Source organism: Choristoneura fumiferana, chromosome 11, assembly GCF_025370935.1.
Source record: "Choristoneura fumiferana chromosome 11, NRCan_CFum_1, whole genome shotgun sequence".
Classification (NCBI taxonomy): Eukaryota; Metazoa; Arthropoda; class Insecta; order Lepidoptera; family Tortricidae; genus Choristoneura; species Choristoneura fumiferana.
In genome coordinates this window covers 10,314,971-10,332,682 of record NC_133482.1, presented here as the reverse complement: position 1 = coordinate 10,332,682, position 17,712 = coordinate 10,314,971, and the positions used below count along the sequence as shown (strand labels likewise).

General features: G+C 42.2%; 1 pseudogene; it reads right to left on the bottom strand.

The window, feature by feature from the left end:
• Positions 1-4,847: 4,847 nt before the first annotated feature.
• On the bottom strand, positions 4,848-13,014 carry LOC141432999 (ecdysteroid-phosphate phosphatase-like; annotated as a pseudogene).
• Positions 13,015-17,712: the final 4,698 nt, after the last annotated feature.

Genomic DNA, 17,712 nt, shown 5'->3' with positions numbered 1-17,712 from the left:
GTATGGGTAGTCAGCAGTTGCGTTTACGTTGCAGTTGGAATGCAGTCCATCTGTACTGACTCTTATGCTGTGTGGAATAGTTAAGCTGTGAACGAAGAAAAATCCACCAATAGTAACGCAGCTTCCCTATTAGGGCTAAGAAATGTAATCCTATTCGTATATTTTTCCTCAAATAGCTCTGGTATATACGCAGCCATAGGCAGGGTTTTATAAGTCAGTTAATGGTTCTTTAAGTTTAACTTACGAATAATAATTCTCATGAAACGTAACTGCTAGCAATGAACGCTTCGATTGTGATTCCATTTGTAGCATTTACGCAAACAAGCTAACAGCAATGACAACGTAGCACTCACACTCTCATAGACAAAGCTTGCCCGCTATTGGTCCGCGTAAGAGTCGGCGCCGCCCCATGCGACAAGCGAGGGGCGATTTTACAATGCGTGGATGGCATTATGCAGAAACACTAAAATAAATAGGCTTGTTTAAGAGTTTATTTTTTTATTGCATTTTTTAAGTACAACAATGAAAATAAATAATCTTTGTGATTACAATTACAGCAGGTGGTGATAAATCACAACAAAAAAATGCCAAACTGTATGCCGACATAAATAATAGGCTATTGGTTTGAACTTCAACATAAAAATTTAAACAAAACTAGAATAGCAGATTGTACAACAAGAACATAAAACGAGCCATTTTACTGGATGGATAGAAACTTCGAGGGAAAAATGGGTATAAAGCTAGTATTACAATCTGCTTTTCACTCCAAAAGAGAGGAAATTAAATAGCAACACTGGAAACAATTGTTCACTTACTAGGGACCTTTTATAATTTTCCATGCATTACTATTTAATTATAAAGTACTGGGCGACCGAGCTTTGCTAACTAGCGTTTTCCCAGAGATAAGACCAAGCTAGATTGATTTTTCAATCCCGAAAGCCCCTACGTACCAAATTTCATCGAAATTGTTGGAGGCGTTTCCGAGATTCCCGAAATATATACACAAAAATTGCTCGTTTAAAGGTATTAGATTAGATAGAAAGATTTAGATATTTTGATTGATTTTTAAACTTTTTTTGTGGCTTAGACGAACGAACGGCTTAGACGAAGATTTTAATTTTACTAGTGCATACTAGAACATTTTGTAATACTTATTGCATGATATCATCCTTCATACTAGAAAAAACATATTTTATTTGAGCACATCACGTGAGAGTTATTATACTCAATGGAAAAAAATATCCTAGTTACATGTTGCATAACACTTTCCAGGGTCGCCAAGTATGGTGTTTTAAATATTTATTTACTAACATATAAAAGGTGAGCCCTGTGTTTTTCATATCTGAATGGCTTCTACACCACTTCACACAACATGACGGCATATTTTTTCAATTGATTAGCGTAAAAACATAATCACAAACTTAATCGAAACTTTCCACGGAGCGACTGCACGACTCAAGTTTTACGGCGGAACTGGCGCGACGCGCGGTGGGTATTTTAAGCCCCGCGAGCCGCGGTAGGTATTCCGTGGAATGATTTTTCGGGCTTAGTTACGCTTCGAGAGATTTTTATTCGTAGAGTTTAAATGGTCCGTGAAGTTGGTACTGGCAACTATTGCTAAGTGTGCAGTTGACTATAACGACTGATGTTCATGAACTTTTTATAAAACTCAACCTAAATGAGACCAATAACAGCGTCAAGCAATAATACGGGCATGTTTACTGACTATCCACATAAAATCTGAAAATAAAGAATAAACATCAAATGAGGATGCTACCGAGTTAAACATTTATGTAATTTTTTAACCTTTTAACTTCTGAAAATAACTATAAATGCTCACAAAACGTACTGCTACAGACGAATCGCTTCTTGTCAAGCATGCAGTAACTTGTCGTGCCAGCCGAACTGATCTTTGAACAGAATTAAATAGCCATAGTTACACCAGAACCGATCTGACTAAACATACTGGCAGTGAGTGACTAATAAAGACTGCAATCTGCGAGAGCGGCGTGTTGTTGAACGCGCGTGATTGGTAGATTCTGTGATGATGCAGCACGCAACATAATGTGAACTACACGCGCGTATCGCACATACGACTGCGATTCTATAGTCAGCAGCAAATATATTGGCGGATCGGCCAAGATGCTCAAATATACCAGATAGATTATAGGTACCCAAAATTTTTGTCTCATAGTTTTAACCATGTCTTCCGGTTTCAGGTAGCTTACTCAATATTGATTTAATGGAAAGTAATAAATTCAGGTGCTTTTTGGTTCTCATAGGTAGGTATCGAACCTTGGGGGTCGACATAGACCACTGCATGTAATTGGGATTAAGCGTACTCTCTTTCTTGACAACGAATCGTGTTATGATACATCTGAGCACTTGTACCGGTCCCTTTTATTTGACGCTGACTAAAATATTATTATGGTAGTTAAATGCCTAGAAACACTTGACTAGAATTAATGAAAATACTGTGGAAATCTTTTAGTCTAAGTATGATACTGGCAATTAATAAAGTAAAAAGTGTAAGTAAACAGAATTCTAGCTCGATACTACATGGATAAAAGTTTCGGTTTCAAGTAGGTAACTCAAAATTTTGTGTCTCAGTAGAAGACAATTAAAACGACACGACAAGAAACGATAAGGATAAACAGATTATAATTGACATTATGAACGTGGTACTGTATATTGTGGTCTGATAAAATAGAATACACATTTTAAAAATAATTCTATTATAATCTTCTCTTATATAGTTAGTGAAAACGTGTATAAAATAAATAGCTATAATGTAACACAGGTTATACAATGAGGTTGACTTCAAAAGTCTGTATTTGATCACAGATTACTAAACATGTTTAATTAACAACTTCAGTCACAGCTAGAATAGTCAGCAATGGAAATAGAAATCTACCTTTCACAAATATCCATGGCACTTAACCCTTTTCTTTGCATTGTATCATATATGATACATATTTCAGGTCATCTTTTTTCCAGTTATTTTTGTTAGCTCTACAACCCTAAACAACGTTTTGTCAGTCATATATGATACATATTTCAGGTCATCTTTTTTCCAGTTATTTTTGTTAGCTCTACAAGAATCCAACGAGGCTTGTCAGTACATTTGTTTCAACTTGCCAAGAAAAGGGTTAATAAAAAACAAACAATTATCAATGTTTAACTCAATTACTTAGAACATAGAATACAACATGCGAGCAACTGTTAGAGGAGCAAATATTACTACACTCAAAGAGAATAACATGACGTTTTGACAGTCAGTCCTTCAGCGGGCAATTGCATCCCCCAGTTCAAAATACTAACTAATAATGTCTATATATATGTAACTTGCAATGACTAAGACTACGAGAGACTGAAGTGACGGGTATAGCTTTTGTTTAGCCGTGCAGAGTGTAACGCGGCTTTTGGTTTATTCTATATTCCAAGTTTTTTCAACACATGTAAATTAAATTAAATCTTCATGAAAAGTTAAACGTAGTTTGTACAAAACAATTAAAACTGATTAAGATTGGTTTTTGGAATCTTTTTGTATTTTTTATTTCAATTCCAAATTTTTGTTACTTTTACGGTCATCCCGTAAAACCCATATCGAAAATACAAACTGAAATATAGATGCACAGAAAAACCAGAAAAATAAGACCAGCGCTGGGAATCGAACCCAGGTCCTCGGCATTACGTGCCACGTGCTATACCGCTACACCACCGCTGGACAACGGTACAGACACGAATTTCTCCTATGCACCACATATCTCAGCCTGTTTGTTTCTTATTTAGTCACTTAAGCAGCGACACTAGCGACATCTATGCTGTAGCCCTCATCGAGAAACTTTCAGCACTCCATTGGAACTAACCGCTCACCCGGACAAGAGATATCGTTATTAAGCAATCAAATTAAGTTTGGTTTTTGGGAATCTTTTTGTATTTTTTTTATTTCAATTCCTAATTTTTGTTACTTTTACGGTCATCCCGTAAAACCCAGAAAAATAAGACCAGTCCAGCGGTGGTGTAGCGGTATAGCACGTGGCACGGAATGCCGAGGACCTGGGTTCGATTCCCAGCGCTGGTCATATTTTTCTGGTTTTTCTGTGCATCTATATTTCAGTTTTATTTTTAAAACTGATGCCAAACTCACGGTACGAGTTGTTTAAAATGCGATTTGGCCTGTTTGTAATCTAGATTTACAACTTACAAACTAACACATTCATCCTCCCTATTGTCACCATAAGAACCTTATTCAATGTCGTCACTTCTCGCGTGAGACGCGGTTAAAAGATGCCGACGTGAGCCTGATCTACTCAACGTTTTCTTTACTGTACTGTACTGTATGTGATACGCCTTTACAACAAGACAGTCGTTTTCGAACCCTAACCCATTGAAAGTAATAAAATATATAGCAAAATGTATTTGTCTGTGCCTAACAAAATGTAAAGGGTTCAAAATACGATAACAGCCAGCCATATTGAAATCTAAAAAAGTGCTAATTAAGGCGTTGGGCTTATCATGTTTTCCATGACTACTTACGAGTACTTAGTTATGAATTTAATGTTAACGTCAATGTCAATATAATGACGAAATTCAATCAATATTTTTTAAAATTATTTTGTGTACGAAATAAGTCAGCCAAAGACCATGCGGAGTGGCGATTACTCCACCGACAAGAGCATAGCTCTTAAATTTGAGAAGAGAGACAAAATAAGTCTGACATTGGGTGCTATATTTACTTGCGTTTCTAACGACCAATAAAAAAATCCTTTAAAATTGCATCCTAACACCGCGAATCATACACCAAAGTGCTAAGTGGACAGGTTATAGAAGACTTTAAAATATGGGTTACTCACAGTAGTTTTTTTCATACTAACAATTCTCCTTATTTGTACTGCCAATGGAACTACTGTTAATAAACCATGAATATCACATTGCATCTTACAAATCGAGCAGTAGCCGCCAGTCGAACCTTCCCGAGCTGGAGTTGATGGAGGGGGGCAGGGGGGAGAGACCACCTGCCAGGGGCGGTCGCGCATGGCGCCGAGCGCGCAGTAAGGCACGCGCAGCAGGTGCTTGCTCAGCTGGTAAGGGGGGTGGTCGCTGTGGGGGTTCGCCAAACGGTTCACAGCTACCACCATCATGTCTAATGTCGCTGCGTGGCCTACGAAGATTATATTACCGCCTGGAACATGAGCATCAGCGAGCCTAAATATCAACTCAAATCCTTAACTTTTTAATGTATCACACTCCTACTCGTAGATAAAGAGTATATCAACTCAAAATAATCCACCATTTTAAATTACACCTTAAAGAAATTGAATGAAGTCTAAATCAATCAATCCATTAAAAAAAATATAGCTCCGTCAATACTATCGATGATTCCGCCAATGTCGAGGTTTTCGGGACAAAAGTATTTATATACTTAAAAGGAAGTCCCAACCTTGATACTATAATTGTAAACCCTAAAAAATGCAATAAAATATTTTCATTTTCATTTCAAAAAGACAATATCGGTGAAGTCTAATTCCAAATGGGGTGTTGAGTTGATGTACTCTTCATCTAGGAGTGAGATATAATGATGTAAGCATTAGTTTTTAGCTGTCCAAATATATCTTTAGATATTGCATGATAAACAGTATTTTTTTTATATAAACATATATGGATATCTTAAATTGACAATTACACAAAAACACAAGCAAGGTAAAAATATTTTAGGCAATTTGTAATCAAAAAGGAAGATGATTTCTTTGATGTCCCAGAGTATATTGATTGTTAAATTTTTTAAATTACAGAAAAGGGCTCACCTTCAGCCTCTGTGTCCTTGATAGCTGAATGCATCACGAATTCATTTCTTTTGTAAAACTCTTCCATAGTCTCTGCAGTGTTCGTGTCCAAAGTGACGTACGGCTTATATCTGGAAGTTTGTTTTTTTATTTATATTTTTGTTCCATTTACTTGCAGCATCGCTCACGTGGACCGGCAGTTTTTTTTTTTTTTATTTTACTGGATGGCAAACGAGCAAGTGGGTCTCCTGATGGTAAGAGATCACCACCGCCCAAAACATCTGCAACACCAGGGGTATTGCAGATGCGTTGCCAACCTAGAGGTCTGAGATAGGATACCTCAAGTGCCAGTAATTTCACCGGCTGTCTTACTCTCCACGCCGAAACACAACAGTACAAGCACTGCTGCTTCACGGCAGGATTAGCGAGCAAGATGGTGGTAGCAATCCGGGCGGACCTTGCACAAGGTCCTACCACCTGCAATTGAAACTCCTGTATTAAATAAAATCCCACAGGTATTCTCAAAAATTTCATAGTTGTCTTGAACAGTTGCTTCTCTGACATAAGTAAAGTACCCCATATTCTTGTTTGTGCAACTAGTATGGAAAGTGGACTTATGGAACCAACTGTATCTTTACAACGGTGACCCTCGCAAACTAAGGCTAAGTGTGCACTGATGACATTTTGTCACAATGATGTCAGATCCTTCTGTCTTTACTATGAGAAAAACAGAGATCCGACAAGTGCAGTAACTCGCTTTAAATTGATGACTTACTCTAGATCAACGTTGTAGCCGGCTTTGTGGAGCTCGTGCGGCGTCATGAATGGTGCCATGCCCTTGGCTGCATACCAGTTCTTGTACTCAAACAGACCCGGGTCCACCTTCACTTTTAAAGACGGGTCTTGAAGTCCTGAGAAGAAGATACTGATTTCAAGCTCATCTTATTGGAGAATTATAGAAACAGATATGTGAACTAAGTATATAATCTGTAATAACTTAACCTTCTTCTACTGGATATGTGTAAATTAAAAACGCTTTAGTCACAGACTTTAAAAAAGTCATAATTTAAGTGGTGATCATTTCCCATCAGATTTTTTCCTTAAAGTTAACAAATAACAAAAATAACATGTTGTATATAATATGGAATGACGATCTGCGAAAAGCTGCTGGTAGAAGCTGGAGGCGTCGAGCCGTGGACAGTGTGTAATGGCGTTCAGAGGGGGAGGCCTATGTCCAGCAGTGAACTACAGATACTTATATGCGACGTGAGTCGAAACAGGTCTCGTCAAACAGTCCAAATCGGGCTGACACACAACCCACGTACCCTCCAGCAGGTGGTGCGCGGTCTCTACGCAGCTGCAGCCCCTCGCCCACCAGCGCCGCCCGCAGCCGCCCCGCGCGTGTGTCCCCCCCCCCACGTACCCTCCAGCAGGTGGTGCGCGGTCTCTACGCAGCGCAGCGCGGCGGAGGCGTACACGTGCGCGACGCGCGCGCGCGCCAGTCGCAGCCCCTCGCCCACCAGCGCCGCCTGCAGCCGCCCCGCGCGTGTCCCCCCCCACGTACCCTCCAGCAGGTGGTGCGCGGTCTCTACGCAGCGCAGCGCGGCGGAGGCGTACACGTGCGCGACGCGCGCGCGCGCCAGCCGCAGCCCCTCGCCCACCAGCGCCGCCTGCAGCCGCCCCGCGCGTGTCCCCCCCCCCACGTACCCTCCAGCAGGTGGTGCGCGGTCTCTACGCAGCGCAGCGCGGCGGAGGCGTACACGTGCGCGACGCGCGCGCGCGCCAGCCGCAGCCCCTCGCCCACCAGCGCCGCCTGCAGCCCCCCGCGCGTGTGTCCCCCCCCCACGTACCCTCCAGCAGGTGGTGCGCGGTCTCTACGCAGCGCAGCGCGGCGGAGGCGTACACGTGCGCGACGCGCGCGCGCGCCAGCCGCAGCCCCTCGCCCACCAGCGCCGCCTGCAGCCGCCCCGCGCGTGTCCCCCCCCCCCACGTACCCTCCAGCAGGTGGTGCGCGGTCTCTACGCAGCGCAGCGCGGCGGAGGCGTACACGTGCGCGACGCGCGCGCGCGCCAGCCGCAGCCCCTCGCCCACCAGCGCCGCCTGCAGCCGCCCCGCGCGTGTCCCCCCCCCACGTACCCTCCAGCAGGTGGTGCGCGGTCTCTACGCAGCGCAGCGCGGCGGAGGCGTACACGTGCGCGACGCGCGCGCGCGCCAGCCGCAGCCCCTCGCCCACCAGCGCCGCCTGCAGCCGCCCCGCGCGTGTCCCCCCCCCCCACGTACCCTCCAGCAGGTGGTGCGCGGTCTCTACGCAGCGCAGCGCGGCGGAGGCGTACACGTGCGCGACGCGCGCGCGCGCCAGTCGCAGCCCCTCGCCCACCAGCGCCGCCTGCAGCCGCCCGCGCGTGTCCCCCCCCCACGTACCCTCCAGCAGGTGGTGCGCGGTCTCTACGCAGCGCAGCGCGGCGGAGGCGTACACGTGCGCGACGCGCGCGCGCGCCAGCCGCAGCCCCTCGCCCACCAGCGCCGCCTGCAGCCGCCCCGCGCGTGTCCCCCCCCCCCACGTACCCTCCAGCAGGTGGTGCGCGGTCTCTACGCAGCGCAGCGCGGCGGAGGCGTACACGTGCGCGACGCGCGCGCGCGCCAGCCGCAGCCCCTCGCCCACCAGCGCCGCCTGCAGCCGCCCCACGCGCGTCAGCGGCGTGTCCTTGCTGTATGAGTCCATGCCGCCCGCCCTAACAACACCATTTTTTGTTTTGTTTTGGCTCCCATGCACAATGACCAGGTCAATTGTTGGCTCTTTGACAAAGCCATTTGCATATACCACTTTTTCGATATGTACCTTGTGTAGGGAAATGTGCTGAGCACCCATGAGGCTGACATGATTACCTAGAGTGCTCAAAGCCTCATGAACATTCGACTAAATTGCAACCCACAACGTGCGGTTTTAAAGTAATAGTGTTCAATGTGCTATTCTCGAGATGCCGCTATTCTATTGACCTAGTTTCAATTTTAAATTGCCCCGTGCCAAGCGCAAAAGCGGCAGCTTAAGTTTATAGTAGTATTTTGTTACCGTCTTTAATTTAACCTCCTGACTCCTAACTTTTCCAGATGTACTTACGACTTACCTAAGACCTGGACGTGTGGGTCATCTGTTTTATTATTTTGGATATTTATTTCAACATTCTTTAAATTAATTACAATGAATGACCAGTTGTATGTAGCAATGCAGAGAATTGAATGGACTTATGTAGGTCATTGTTTGAACATGGAACGTCGATTTATCTATACGGACGGTTAGTACTACACAAAGCAAGTTATGTAGGTACTTAAGTCTTTCACCCATAAGATTCGAAGAACGTTGCGAACCGTCATTCAGACTAGAATCGGTATGACTAAAAATGTGACAATATTAACACACGTCGATCACTCCCAGCAGCGCATCGTAACGATTAACCGTATTAAGCTGTTTGTGAGACCTTCAAGGTGCGGCCACATGCAGTCGCGTGATCTGGCCACGTGACCTCATTTTGAATGTGATTTCGAATTTCCCGCGACTCAAAAGAAGTAGCGTCAAGTCGCCGCGACGAGCAGCAGCGTCAAGATGGCTGCTTGCAGGAATGATCTTGGTCTTGGAAGCTGATTTTTTAATCTCATTTAGTAGCAGTCGTGGCAGTGGTACAAATAAAAGATTTTTTTTTATTCGTCTGGATGGCAAACGAGCAAGTGGGTCTCCTGATGGTAAGAGATCACCACCGCCCATAAACATCTGCAAAACCAGGGGTATTGCAAATGCGTTGCCAACCTAGAGGCCTAAGATGGGATCAAGTGCCAGTAATTTCACCGGCTGTCTCACTCTCGACGCCGAAACACAACAGTGCAAGCACTGCTGCTTCACGGCAGGATAAGCGAGCAAGATGGTGGTAGCAATCCGGGCGGACCTTACACAAGGTTCTACCACCTGCAAAGTGGAGTGAATGAAAAAAAAACCAGTGTTTTTGCCGAAATTGAAGAGTGGAATTTCCTGCCTGCGACTGTGTTTCCTGAACAGTACAATTTGGCTGCTTTCAAGTCCAGGGTGAATGAGCATTTACTAGGCAAGCGTGCCCAATCGTAGGCCTCATCTTCGCTTTCCATCAGGCATGATTGTGGCCAATTGCAAGCCTGTACTGTATAAAAAAAAGGTTTTTTTCCAGCGATAAAGCTCAACATTTTCAGCTTTATTGCTATATGTCACGTGACCAGATTTGACGCTGGAAACGAGCGTCGAGCGATGAGCATGTGGCCGCGCCTTCAAAGTTTTGTAAAACGGGTCCAAAGCAAGTGCACTGACCTCTCCCCGAGCGTCAGCGGCATGTTGAGGTCCTTCCTTACGTATCGGCCGCACTCGTCGAAGCAGAATGGCACCCACACGCCGTACGTGAGGTCCACGCGCTCGCCGTGACGCATCGCGAATATCCACCGACGGTCCGACTGAAAGAACCGGCGGTGCATGTCAATTACAGCAATGAAAAACTCGATCAAAGCTTTCCCACAACTAGACGTGCAGTCTAAGTCAAAGATTATACGTTTACACTTAATTATCTTGTCGCTGTCACACATGACGTACTAAAGTGCAAAGAAAGACATCTTTGACTTCCACTGTACAGTGGGCTAATTACATAAAAAAATCTTATTCAAAGTCAAAACAAGTCAAAATATCTTTATTCAATTTAGGCTATAACAAGCACTTATGAATGTCAAAAAAAATCTACCACCGGTTCGGAAAAACCTGTGTTGAGAAGAATCCGGCAAGAAACTCAACGAGGTATTCTTTTTTAAACAGATATTAATCCGTCAGTTATATTATGAGAAAAGATTGGACACATATTTTTTCTTTTGTCAATTTAAACATAAAATGAAGATGTAGCCAGTTAATGTTCCGCGTGACGTCACCTCGTGGGACACGTCAGCAGGGCGAACTTGAACGCGCTTCACTTTTGACATTTTTTATTCGAAAACTAAATATTTATCTTCAATTATTTCTGTCACACGGGTAGAAAGATATGGTAAAAGCGATCACGTGTCGGTGATACTACGCACGAAGAAGTCGAAAAGCTTGGGAAAAAAATATAAATTGTTTATTACCTATTATTTAAATTATATTATGAAGTTAAATAAAATACAAATGATTTCATTATTATACGAACGCTGTTTAATGCACAACTAATGTATTTTTATAAACGTATTTCTGATTGGTACAGCGAATCAATAACATGAAAATTACTATAACAGTAATGACCAATTTGTCAAATACTTTAATATTTTTTATAAAATAAATGACTCAGCATTCACCAAGAATGAGGGTTTTCATAGAGGCGAAATATCGCTAGATGGCGTTAGTATCGTGAGCTCCGTTTGACGTTTGCTCGTGATTGGTTTAATAACCATTTCGATCCCAGCCGTTGCGATCGTGCGGGTTAATTACATTTGAATTTGACATGGATTGTTCATAAGGTCCACTGTTATAATTCTTGCATTTGAATTTTGAACTTGACATGAATTGTACATAAAGTCTATTGTCGTTATTCTTTTCATACTTGGCTGGGTTCGAAAGGGATCTAAATGAGCCAATGAGGGCTATCGCGTATGAATTCGCCACTAGAGGCGCTAGTGTAGCGTGAGGTCTCGGAAATGTCAAATCTCATAGTTTTTGGGTGAGCTACGCGGGTTTATTTAAAATTAGAATAATTTTGTGATGTTTTTGCAATATCTGAAATTAATTATGGCAAATATGCGTTCCGGGGCAATGAATGTCTGTGTTTTGAGGCAGTTTTGTCTTTCGGAAACTTTGTCCTACCTTTTTTCCGAACAAAACGGGGACTATGCAACACTGTGGCATGCTCGATATTTTTAGGGTACGGTTTTAAGATGTATTAAATATGATTTTAATCTAAACTTTGTTTTCACACCCGTAAAATCAGACTTTGAAAGCCATACTTAAAAACCTCACGCAACAGTGCGCCATCTAGTGAGACAAAAATCGATAGCCCTCATCGCAAGCAAACGTCAAACGGAGCTCACGATACTAACGCCATCTAGCGATATTTCACCTCCGTGAAAACCCTCATTGAGTTATTGTTATTATAAATACGTAGTGAAGTGACCGATTATGATTAAACATACTTTATAAATCTATTATCTATAGGTAGGTGCACTCAAACTATGAACATGTGTATCATAGATTAACTTATGACTATATTTATTCAGCACGTACTGCTATGCTAACGGTACTTTCGAATGGTATTCTTATCTCGTTTTTCGTTTAATAATAAAAACGTTTACTCCGCTGTGATAAGAGTTTTATTGGCTGTTTCACCATCCATTGATTAGCTTTAACCGACGGTTAAATGTGATGCCGTCTCCGTCTATTCGAACAAAACAAATAAGAGACGGCATCACACCTAATCGCTAGCTAACGCTAATCAATGGATGGTGAAACAGCCCCTTAATATATCGTAAATACTAATCAATTACCTTAGCTGAGGTTGTTTCACTGTTTTCAACACTTCCATCAGTAGATACAGTTTCCCCATCGCCACCATGCGACACAGACTTGACACTTCCACTTCCTTGAGTCGTAGGTTCCCCGCGCCCGTGTGAAGCTTCGCTTCCTAGCGTCGTAGCTTCAACACTTTGATGCGTGGTTGTAACTTCACCGCTTCCCTGAGTTGAGGTTACTTCATTTATGACAGTTGTTAGCGTGGAAACAGCGTCGCCAGTTCCATGCGAACCTGTTTTCCAATCTATACTCGTACCTAGAAGAGATATGAGGTTTTTTAGATAGGTTCAAGTCGAATTGGGTACGAGAATAGTTTGAGACCCTGGCAGGATAGTTTTTATCCCAGACAAATATATTTCTCGCGGGATAAGAATATTTATTTTTTAATTTTCTACGATTATTTTATATAAGTAATAGTTTTATATATTTTTTTGTATGTATGTATGTCATTTTTGTGTCTATATAAAAGTTTTTACTGATTTGTGGTGTCCAATAAAGAATATTTGTATCGTATTGTGTTGTATTGTAATTTCAAAGGTAACATACATACTTATCAAATGTTACAGTTATGCTGCCCCCGGTTAGCGCGCCCATTCGTACACAGTGGCGAATACAGGGAAGAGGTATATGTAAAAGCAGTGCCTACCCTAGCATATTAACACATTTATATCAAAACTAGCTTTTGCCCATGACTTCGTCCGCGTGGAATTCGGTTATCGAGTACTGTTACATTTTCCTGGAACTGTACATTTTTCCGGGATAAAAAGTAGCCTATGTCACTCTCTGGCCCATAAACTAGCTCTATGCCAAGAATCACGTCGATCCGTCGCTCCGTTTCGACGTGAAAGACGGACAAACATACAAACAAACTTTCGCATTTATTTATAATATTAGTTATGGATTAATTAAGTCAATGAACTTATTGGTCTAACAACTGGTAGCATGTGTGTACGGTTGTGTCACTCTGAAGATGAGCTCTAGTTGAGTTCGAAACGCGTCAGTTTAGTGTGGTGGTGGTGATAGATGGGTTTGTGTGATTTGTGTGTGTTCTTTGTGAACTTCATTTACTTGGCCATCAATATGTGTTATTTGCTTGACGTTGATTTGATTTGTTCATAGATCATACAAATTGGTTCTGAGAATATTTGTTTCATTAGGTTATGGCCCAGCACGCTTCCGGTTATGGGAATTTTACAAATAATTCCTTTTATAAGTAATATTCTTCTATTTTTGGGATTAGTTTTACCTTTTCAAATTTGTGTTTTGCAAATATGAGTGTCCAAAAATTGGATCGCTTTAATATTGAAAAGCTACGCGGACTGGAAAACTGGTTGGTATGGAAATTCGATATAAACCTTCAACTAACTATGCATAAATTGCAAGATGTTGTGAAAGGCGTCGAAAACTCTTCCTGTACCCCTAAAGAAAGACGCGTCGGCTGACGAAACTGCAAGTTATCAAAGGAAACTTACCCAGTATGAAGAACGCGACGCATTACTCCAATGTATCATCGGCTGTAGCGTCTCCGCAGAACCTAAACGCCATATACTCACTGCTAAATCCGGTAAGGAAATGTGGGATATACTTCACTCAGTATACGAGCAGAAGAATGATAGAAGACTAGACTTGTTGTATTGCCAGCTGTTTACTTACACTAAAGATGAAGCTGACGACATTGCCACGCACGTCTCTAAGCTGCAGGCATTGTGGCAAACAACTCAATGACGAATTAAAGGAAGAAGGATCTCTCCCGCAATCATTGTTGATGAACAGGATTCTTAACACATTGCCTTCAGCATATCTTGAGTTCAAGAATGCTTGGAGTCCGTACCTAAGGAGAACAGAAGTATTTCTACTCTTATGGGCGTCTTCGTCTTCAATGAACAACGTCTTGGAGACTTGGATACTAGACCTTCTACTCCCACTTTTACGTCTGAAAATGCTCTTTTATCAAATAAGAAGAAAGACAAAGTCAAGTGTTCACATTGCAACAAAATTGGACATACTCACAAACAATGCTTTTTGCTGAAGAAGCTTAAGAAGCGGAATAAGGGTAACGAAGCCATTCCGAATGATGGTGATGCATTTCTATCTCGACTTGATAATTCAAATTCAAACTGGATAGTTGACTCAGGAGCATCTCACCATATTACGTCAAGCGCCAATTGGTTTAGAAGCTACACACCTTTCGATAACCAAGAGCTTTACGACTGGGAGATGATCGAAATATGTATGCATATGGCCAAGGAATTATTGATGTTGAAATGTCGGTACAAGGTAAATGGAAACGTGCTCATCTGAATAATGTTTGGTATGTACCTCAAGCAGGACAAAATCTATTCTCAGCTGGTTCAGCATTGGACCATGGGTATATAGAGATAGCTGACAAGGATAAGCGTGTCTTCAAAGATAAGAGCGGCCAAGTCAAAGCTGTCAGTATCAGAGATGGTAATCTATATAAACTTTTGATGAGAGTGAGGACTGTTAATGCTTGTGTTGTCAAAGATGGAACAAGCCTACAGATTTGGCATGAGAGACTTTGTCACCAAAACAAAAGACATGTTAAGGAAATCCTTACACGCAACGGTATTAAATTTTCACCAGAACAATTTGACTGTGATGGCTGTGTATACGGAAAAATGCATAGATTGTCATTCGGTACAAGGCAACAACGAGGCACAAAACCCGGCGATCAAATTAATGCAGACGTTTGTGGCCCTATGTCTGAATTGTCACTTGGCGGAAGAAAATACTTCGTTGTATTCAAAGATGACTTCACAAAGTTCAGAAAAGTATACTTCTTAAAACAAAAATCCGAAGTAGCCAGTGTACTACCCAAATTTCTTGCTGAAATTAAAACAGCTGGTCACGTTGTTAAGGAATTACTCACAGATGGCGGTAAAGAATTCAACAATGCCGAAGTAATCGTGTTACAGAAGCAGTTGGCTTATACCACCGAATGAGTATGCCGTACACTCCAGAGCAGAACGGCGCTTCAGAAAGGGAAAAACAGAATTCTTGTTGAAGCAGCGAGAAGCATGCTATACAATAAAGATCTTCCGAAGAAGCTGTGGGCCGAAGCTATTAATACTGCGAGCTACGTACTTAACAGAACTGGACCAACACAAATTGAAGGGAAGACACCATATGAGCTTTGGTATAATAAGCCAGCTTATATCGAACATTTACGTATTTTTGGCACAGAATGCTTTGTACATATTCCAAGTCAGAAACGTAAGAAGCTCGATAAGAAAGCTATGAAAGGATATTTGGTTGGATATTGTGGAGATAAAGACGGCTATCGTATCTGGATACCTGAAAAGAATGACGTTATCATCTCAAGAGATGTATTGTTCAGATCAGAGACAATTTCTTCTGACTTCTGTAAGCTTCCATTTGTTTTTGGTGAGCAGGAAGAGCAAGAAACATCTGAAACTACTGAAGCACAAAACGAACTCCCTAGTCAGAATGTCCAAGATGAAGATCAATCACCCGATACCACTGAAGTTGAAACCCCTTTTGAACTTGAAAAAGAAGTACAACATCATTATAATCTAAGAGACAGGAAACGTCTACCTTGCAGCTCTAAATCTAGCTGTTGTGTCTGTCTTTCTGAAGATGAACCTCAGACTTACAAACAAGCAATCGATTCAGAGAATTGTGAAGAGTGGTGTACTGCGATGAAAGAAGAGATGAACTCTCTCAAAGAAAACAAGACGTGGATTCTAGTAGACTTACCTGAAAATAGAGAGGCCCTTAGCAACAAATGGGTTTATAAAATTAAAAAGAAAGTTGATGGTTCCATTGAACGTTTTAAAGCTCGACTTGTCATCAGAGGATGTAATCAAGAGCACGGGATCGACTACCACGAAACTTTTAGCCCTGTTGTTCGCTGGGATACTATTCGCACTATGTTGAGCGAAGCAGTTACTAGAAAAATGCACATGACTCAATTCGATGTGAAGACTGCCTTTTTATACGGCGACATCGACGAGGTTATTTATATGAAGCAACCAGTGGATTTGATGACGGATCAGGTCGCGTCTGCAAGCTAATGAAAAGCTTGTATGGTTTTTTAAACAGGCGCCACGGTTGGGAACAAGAAGTTCTGTCTTTTTTGTCAAAGTACAAATTAAAGCAAAGTGACTCGGACCCATGCTTGTTCATAAGCCAAGATCGGCAACTCATCGTCATGATCTATGTTGATGACGGATTGATCCTATCCAGATAAGACATGCGTGCGTGGAAGAGTTCCTGAGTGCCTTGACCGCAGAATTTCAAGTCCGCACTTCCGAAGTTGGCTGTTACCTTGGATTGCAAATAAATCGCCTAAATGATGGGTCGATATTTATTAATCAAGAAGCCTACATAAAAACTATTTGAAAAGTTACGGCATGTGTGATGCAAACTCGGTGCTCATTCCTATAGACAAAAGTCAAATGACAGATAATTTTAACTACGACAATGACACGAGTGTCAATAATTTTCACTACAGAGAATTAGTCGGAAAATTATTATATATTTATCGGTTGTGAGTAGACCGGATATTTGTTTTGCGATAAACATTTATCAAAACATGTCGAGAGAAACCCGAAAAACGCCACTATGCGATCGCTAAACGAGTCTTGCGATATTTAAAAGGAACTCAATCCCTTGGTATATTATACAAGGCTTCGTCAGCTGAAGAAAATTCTTTCGTAGCATATAGCGATGCCGACTACGCCGGAGATAAAGACACAAGAAGTCGACTTCTGGTTACGTATGTCTGGCCGCAGGGGGAGCGGTGTCCTGGTCTTCAAAGACACAGAGATGTGTGACTCTTTCAACCACTGAGGCGGAGTTTGTGGCGGCCAGCCTTGCAGCCCAGACGGTTATATGGCTCAATCGACTTTACAAGGAAGTTCGAGGAATCGAGGTCATACCTACCGTTTATGTGGATAACCAAAGTGCTATCAAGCTTGTCAAGAACCCAGTGTTTCATTTTAAGACAAAGCACATAGATACGCGCTATAAGTTTTTGCGAGAGCTTCACAAGAGAAAAGGTCAATGTCCTATACGTACCTTCTAGAGAACAAGTAGCAGATACGTTTACGAAAGCCCTACCAAAGGAAAGCTTTCTTAGAGCACGAGCCTCACTAGGACTGGTGAGTAAGCCTGATCTGATTGCAGGGGGAGTGTTGAAACTTCATTGTACTGGCCATCAGATATTGTGTTTTTTGCTGACGTTGATTTGATTTGTTCATAGACTTCAATACAAATTTGGTTCTGAGAATATTTGTTTCATTATTCTTACAGTGTGGAGGTGGAGGAACTGCATGAACACGCATATTTTGCATAAGCTTAGCTATCGTAAGGTCGCGGGTGAGCAAAGGAAATTCTTTTAGTTCA